We start from the raw sequence: 8,184 nt of genomic DNA on the forward strand, positions 1-8,184 counted from the left end.
TTTTTTTTCATTATTTTAAACAAAGCAAGGTGTTTCTCATAGATTTTTGGATGCTAAAAACGATGCCGCAAGCCAATTTTTACTAGCATGTCAAGTTTCCAAAATAATTGACGTTTAATGTTCAAAAAAAGAAAGATATCAAAATAAAAAAATGCATTTTATAGGGCATGAACAGTACATTCATGACATCCAATCAGAATTTCCAGATAACTTTTGACTCTTTTTACAAAAAAATCTCAAATATCGCAAAAAAAAACATTTTTTGCACATTAAACGTCAATTATTTCAGAAACCTGACGTGTTAATAACAATTGGCTTGCGGCATCGTTTCAGCAAGTTAAATAAGTAGAAATACAATTTAACAAACGATACGATTTAGCATACTTTCCCCTACTTGATACCCGGCAAACTGTTCTATGAAAATAATTTTCGTTTAAAATTTTATTCAATTTCTATAAATATATTCACATATTAACGATCGATACTATATAATCAAATTTATCTATTGCAATTAAATGCAATTACCTTAGGCAAATCCAATACAATTCTTCACTAATTATTCCAAATTTTTGGACGAATTTAGAGTAGAGTTTTCTTTCTAAATTGAAGGATGACTTTAATTTTTGCTTTACTGTCAAGATCAAATTTCTTGAAAGAATCCAACATAAAAAATATTAAGTCTATTTAAAAGTTACAATAAAATTTTTAATTAAACGATGAAATTGTGTTATCTACTTGCATGTCTGATATTGGAAAACTGAATAATTCAATCGACATCTTTAATCAATTTTCAGCTAATTAAAAATAAATAAATTGCAAAAAAATAGGTCAGATAATTTCATCGGAGAGGAGATTCTGAATGTGTTTCTCTCTCTCTCTCTCTCTCTCTCTCTCTCTCTCTCTCTCTCTCTCTCTCTCTCTCTCTCTCTCTCTCTCTCTCTCTCTCTCTCTCTCTCTCTCTCTCTCTCACACACACACACACACACACACACACACACACACACACACACACACACACACACACACACACACACACACACACACACACACACACACACACACACACACACACACACACACACACACATATCTAAATAGAACGAACGATAAAACATTGTGTCGCGTAAAAAACATTATTTAAAGAGATATCGCCAGACAACAAGTCAATCACAGAATCTGCAGATGAGAGTTCGATATGTATAGAGCGCCATAGTTCTAATTCACGTTACGCGTGAAATATGTATATCAACACGCATTCGGTATGTCAACGTCCGGGTTATGTATTCTCGCAATTCCGCATCTCGATACCACGCAGAAATGTCGGTCAGACATATTAAAATGTCCCATATGTGCTTCTCTCCTCACCGCAGCGATAACTATCGCTTATTTCCTCTACCTGTCTCTCATCCAGAATCGCTATTTATTTATTTATTTCAGTTGCAAAAGGAGCTGAGAGAATTCGCTCCATTTCACATATATGTCCCAAATCAAATTTTAAACAATTATTATATGTCTCTCTCTTCTCTGTCCTGAACTTATTTTTATATAATTAAAATTTTTAATATTAGCATATTTCAGAAATGTCATAACTTTTTGTTTAACGCGAAGCAAAAAATTACAGCTTTTTTTTCAACGATTCATTTTTTCCCATCTTTCATAATAAAATGTTTGCGAAGTATATGCGTTTATCTGCACACACATATGTATATGCATTTTAGTTTATTCACGTATGTCTCATACGGCCATATTTAACAGCCAAGATAATAACTACTACCTAGCTTCGAAACGAAGAGCATAGTGACGTAGTCGGACTAACAATATTAAGCTTGTTTAGTCGTTCGTTCCAGTACGACGGCCAGCCACTTCCCTTCCTGTCCTTTCTCTGCCACGTTTCCGGTTTTCCAGAGAGTAACGACCTACTCTCGTGCTTACAGCTTTTCCACGCAGGATTATGACGTTACCTGACAAGGAGTCCCAGATCCAATTACAGCTGCGTATCGAGGCGGACGGATTCGCCAAAATAATAATCTCAGTCTCTCGCAGCAACTCGTCATAAATATCGCACATACTACTCCCTCCCGTTCTCCCTCCTCCGGTGAACGCGCAGGTTAACATGGTCCAATTACATAATCCAACCCTCGTAATACGATCGATCAAATCCAGGCAATTAGCCCGTTTCTTTCTCGCTTCCTGTCCGCTTTTCCTGTTTGTCGAAAATGCGGTTCCCTTCCATTCAACGCCGACTTCCTTCTTTTCACAATGAACATCGCGTGAAAGGGAAGATTCGATGGCTCAGATGACGGCGCACCTTGAGCCGGCAGCTTGCGGTCACGATAATCCGCAACGATTATTTTCCGCGCCTCAAGCCGCGGCTTCTCACGCTCTTCCTTTTCTTCCCTCTTCCTTCCATTTATAAATGATCTTTTCATTATCGTACGGTTCGTGTGTTTGCGTGGAACGGATGTCGGGAGAGTGTCGAATATATATACGTAGACGACTTTGATCAACAGAGATACTATTAATTATCGGAACAAATTACCGCAGTTCCTTCATCTCTTCCTCCGATTTCGCTGGGGAATGTTTGCCGTTTGTAAGTAATCACATTGACCCTTAATGCACGAAGTGTGCGCGCTGCAAATCATTTGTTGTGGTTTCACTCAATTATTACGACGGATGGGTCGAGACAAAAGAAATCCTACTCAAGTGGGCTTCCTGAACCGCGATCTACCACCTAAGGGAGGAAAGGGAGGCCGTAAACAAAGGCGACCGGCAAACAATACCAGCTACAAGAGCAAACACGACATCCGCCTTTCACAGAGCGCCACGCATAAAACTGAAGTGCAAGGTACAAGTTCACAAGAGAAAAGAGATAGCTTTTCTCTGTCTTTCTCTCTCTCTTCACCCCCGGACCTCCTCTTTCCACTCGACGCCGCAAAACTTAAGCCGCGAGAGGGATGTGTAGCTACGGTGTGCCGAGCCACCCTAGCGTTTAGCGTATGTGTACGTTTTATACGGCAAGTTTCGCTATAAATCACCCCCGTTTCGCCGGCTAAGTGTGCACGCGCATTCGCGGCGAACTACTTCGTAACCAGATAAGTGGTTACCGGAGAATCTGTCATGTTCCGTAAACGGCAGATCGTCTCTCGTAACGTACAATAATAATATTGATCATTTATCGATAATTTAATGAGAGAGAGTGATCTCTTTCACTCTCTTTGATTAATACACAAAAATAACGAGTCAAGAGTCTCGCGCGAGATTGAATCTAATTTTCCCTTTACCTCTGGAAACTACTACCGTTATTACTACTATTATCTCTGACACTCCGCAAGAGATCCGAATGTATTTTGGGTGACATCTAAGTGACGCTGTCCATTGTGCCTTCCGACTAAATGAGTTATATAGCTCACCCAAAGGACATCCTTAATCTTCATCTCAAATCTCATTCCATCATCACTAGAATAGTAATTATTCCCGAGAATAATTGGCAGGACAAAGAGAACGAATAAGTATTTCATGAAGAACATTTGAATAAATAGCGCTGTATAAAGCCCGTATCATTTTCAACAACTTATCATCAACTGGTTGGTAAAGCTCTTTCGTAGTAATAGCTTAAAATTTACTTCTTTTGTAATATAGATTACGAGGGTGTATAAAACGCGAAATTCTCTCGCAGAAACTTCATTCCTTTTACAGTTTCTCATCGATCGGCGTATTCGCATTAAAATATCGCCCTCTCGCGCTATTGAGACACTCTTCCGCGTGCAAATGACATGCATGAAAAGTAATACAAATTCGATAAGTTTCGCCATAGGCACTCTACGGGCGAAATGGAAAGCGCACATCGGGCGAATTTCCTTCGCAATTCCGCGCTCTCTTTGTCAGAACCTAGAAGGTTTTTGCATTTCTAATGTTTTTTCGGACAGAAAATCGACACACACACACATACACGCGTCGAGAGCCGCGCTGGGAAGGACGGGCCTTTAAAGAAGCGATGAAACAGCTGCAGCCACCTCGAAGGAACGATTCGATGTAGGGATAAAGCGGTTAGCCGGCTATCTCCCTCTGCCTCTTTCTCGCTGCCAAAACGGTGGGAGATGGGTATCTCTGAAAATAGGATTGGTGCTCGGCACGCATTGTGCCGAGAGGACAGTGTCTCTCCACCTCCGTCTCTACTCTACGCCTTATATTTATAGCTTTCGCCTTTTCCACCGTCCTTCGCGGGCTTAATTCGACCGCTCCCAGTAGAATACGCTTTTCTTCACAAGCTGGGAGGAAAGTAATCCGACGAGTATGCACGGACCTGGCGTGTGCATCATAGCATAGGGGCGCCAGGTGTGTCCTGATTTATCATGACTGCTGGAAGTTGACTGGAGTATATACGAGCGGGAGGCTGCTGTTGCAGGGCTGATGCCGTGAATCTCTATCCCGATTGCTTCGTGGCTTATTAAAATTTCTGACGCATCCCAGCCCGTCTGACGGCGATGTCGATTGTATATACATACATGCGCGTAGTGGCTCCCACGTCGAGCTTTTTACGGCTTCATTTATTACCGGCAAAGTCAATCCTCTTCTCTCTATCTCTCTCTTTCTTTCTATTTTCTTTTTCTCTTGAAGATACTCGCGTAGGCGTGACGCACGAATAGATTGACGAACATGTGTCGTACGAGCGAGTCCGATGGAAAGCACGGCACCGAAACGCTCTTTTCTAGAGGCGAGACGATGTAAATATCTGTAATTCCCGCGTCATTCACGCCGCGTAAGCTTTATGGACCGCTTTATTATTGGAGAGTGGCTCTCTCCTGCACGTTTATTGTACGGTGGAAAAGCTTGAAACCCGGGGAGCAGGAGAAATGTCCAAGGGGGAGAATATGTACGTGCGTAAAGGTTTAATATCTTTCCTGCATATCAGAATTTACGATTGGATTTGACATAAGCCCCGCGTAGCGAGTAAGCAAGATTTACAGTTTACTTAATGACTCGCGCACCAGCAAGCAAGCAAGCAAACGTGCACACACGATCTGGATCGGCATGCTCACCGTTTTTGTGAGGCTGTGCGCCGTCTAACACGGTTCAGATGTTCCCACGCTAGGCAAGCAGGTGTTGTGGTGAAACCGACGATTAATTATCCGCATCCCATTTAATAGTACGGACGGGTCGATTAATCACGGTACGGCGACTGTTATAACCGATAAAAAGTTTCGTATCCCCGGCGGAAATGCGATCCAAAACCTTTAAATTGATTTTTAATAGATTATTGCTCGGTACGCGCAAGCATTGATATTGAGAGAAAATATTTAAAACAAAATCAGCTCGTGTCAAAATACCTTTATATTCGATTTATTTGCTATTCTAATTTAATAAACAAATTCATTTTCGCATTAATAAAATCGAACTTTGCGCTCTCTATCAATCACTCTTTATCTATCTACCCCTCTTTCTTTCTCTCTCAATTTTAACTCGATATATTTTTAAATAAATGAATAATCTCTGCATATTGTTTATATATGTACACTTCGACAATATTTTCTCGATAAAATTGTTACAATACTTAAGGTTCGAAAAATTACTACGCAACTTTGAATGTATTCATCACATATGTATTCATAACATATACAGTAATACAAAATTTATATGTATAACCTGAAATATCAATCTCTTGAATATTGTATAGAAACTTTGAGAGAAATCACAAATCATGCAACAGCGATATATTTTTATGACCACCACAGTTCGTTATAAATTTCAATACGTTCCAAGCTTTTTTTTCGATGATATACCTACGCATTATATTGTAAACATCGAAGGGGAGAAAAAGAGATATATTTTCACAAAGTAAAATCTAACGAATTGAATAAAACCAAAAATTTTATGCGTATAAGTAATTAATCACCATATTTTTTTATTTATAAGTTAAAATCGTTAAACAGCCGCTCAAAAGAATAAGTAGGTCCCGAAGAAGGAACTGCGTCAAAATTTAATATTCCCCCCGTTGGGAGACGTACGTGCTAACGCTTACTTAATACCTGTTTCACAATATAAGCCGACGTTATTAAGCTTCGAGAATATTTCGGAATACTTCCCCAGAAAAATAACAGCGTCCTATGGAATGAGAAGGGTGCATTTCATTACAAACTCGCCCGACGAAGGCTCGAACTCATTGGGATTAGGAGTATCGGAGAATTAATTATGAAGACCAAAACCACGGGCGAGGAAAAAGTACCGTAATATATTTACTAGGGGAGATGTGGAAGATTTAATTTGTTTAACAACTCTCGGAAAAAAATGACTCTCAATTACATGCTCGTTATTGACTTTAACGAATCAGCTTTTGTTATAGGTATCTCACTTGGCGGAAGTTCTCTCTTTTTTCTTCTTTCAACAATAAACTTTGGTATTTACAATATTTAATCCCCCTTCCGATTCCTACACACATACATACATACGCGTTATGTAGTATTTATTATTGTATATTAATATTACTTATTTTTATTTCCTTTAAAAAAATCGAATAAAATAAGATTATTTATTCACATTTTATGATTATATTCTAATTTTAATATTAAATAATATTAAATAAATTAATTATACACACGAGTATCTTTTTCGTAATAAAACTAATATAATGTGCATGTGACATATGATTTAGTATTATTTAATATAAAAATTATACACAATAAATAAAATGTATGTTTTATTAACTTTTAAAACAGCATATGATATAATATGTAAATAATATTATATAATAATAAATGCGCTGATTGAAAATAAAATATTTTGAATCTAGAATTAATAAATTAATATACGATTAACAACGGTTCACAAATTATCTTGCAATTCAATATTTTTAATTCCATCTTTCTGAGTCAAGAGTACAAGAATAAAGAAGTTGTAGGAAAACTTAATGAAAAGATTCTCCTCTAAAAAAAAGAGCTAAATGGCCTTTCAAGAGCACATAATGACCTTAAAGGCCATTCACTTGCAACTCCTATCGGCGCGCTAAACGTTTAATGAAAGATTTATTTCATTGTGTGCTTCATGAACTTGTGTAACTAGGTAAGCTTTTCTCCGTAAATCAACGCAACGCAAGTCTATAAAAGCATCGTGTAAACACAAGGCAATTTAACGCGAGTCGATAAAGCCTATTTTAAGGGCAATGCGCGCCAAGGAGAATGCATATTTAATCAGTCTACCGGATGCGATATCGTAAAACGATATATATATTGTATATATATATATATGTATATACATGTATATATCGGAATATAACCGGTAAACAGCTGACCCGAGAAAATCCGTGAACCAAGAACGTCGCTTCGGCAATCGAACTTCCAGCTGACTTGTCGCACGAATACGCGTGTGACTCATGGTCGACGTATCGTATCATATTTTAGGGGTAAGTTCGGGGAAGGAACGAGAGGGCGAGTGGGTAGGATACTTACACCGAGTCACACGAAGTGTCAGTGAGTTTCCTCGGACTCGTGCACATCGACCCGATACACCCGAGCGAATTTTTTTGCCACGCACTCGTCAGATTCACCCCGGTGGTCTGCGATTCACCGGTGGACTTGTCCAGTGATAGATATCCGCCGATACGATATCAGGCGGAACACGCACGTCCCATAACGCACTCGGCCCGAACCGAACTAACGAGATTCTCTCGAATCACCGGAATCCACGTGACTCGCCATGAAGACACCTGGGATTGCCGGGACTTGTCCAATGTATTTCGCTCGTATCCATCAATCGTAGATTCGGTCACCGATCCCGGATCGCTCGCCACGCGTGATGATCGCGTGGTGACGGACAAACCGCGGATAAAAGAGTTAAGGAGACGCTTTTGTAAGAGTAAAGCTGGAACGCTTGGAAGAGTAGGGAGGAGAGAAGATAGATGATAGGCGAGGAGAGAAAAGACAGAGTGAGAGAAAGACTTGGGGAGGGAGCTTGCGGAGAGAGGGAGAAAAAGAGAGGAATGAAGAGAGAAAGAGAGAAAGAGAAAGAGAGAGAGAGAGAGAGAAAGAGAGGAAGAACGAAAGAACCGCGGCCGCTCCCGGAGATTTCGAACTGCACTGCAAACGGGGACCACAGTCCTTACTGAGCCGGAGTTTGACTACGTACTCGCGGCTGCGAGACTTTGGGGTCTGCGCAGTCGGTCACTCACCACCACCATCGCCACCATTTCCA

At 39.8% G+C, this 8,184-nt stretch overlaps 1 protein-coding gene across 3 annotated transcripts in view; it reads right to left on the reverse strand.

Moving 5' to 3' along the window:
- The window catches only part of LOC145936602 (uncharacterized), a 73,118-nt gene that overhangs the window by 24,440 nt on the left and 40,494 nt on the right, over nucleotides 1-8,184 (reverse strand). The window contains exon 1 of one of the 3 annotated variants that reach the window (XM_083038926.1): nucleotides 7,443-8,146. The exons of 1 other annotated variant lie outside the window; for it this stretch is intronic. The gene's annotated coding sequence lies outside the window, so the exon portion shown is untranslated. Of the gene's footprint in view, nucleotides 1-5,039; nucleotides 5,561-7,442; nucleotides 8,147-8,184 lie in introns of those variants that run through there. One more of the 3 variants, XM_083038929.1, reaches the window with a different exon arrangement.

The sequence above is a fragment of the Prenolepis imparis genome, unplaced genomic scaffold, assembly GCF_030444845.1.
Source record: "Prenolepis imparis isolate NDT839.2.m4 unplaced genomic scaffold, iyPreImpa1.0 SCAF_5, whole genome shotgun sequence".
NCBI classification, from domain to species: domain Eukaryota; kingdom Metazoa; phylum Arthropoda; class Insecta; order Hymenoptera; family Formicidae; genus Prenolepis; species Prenolepis imparis.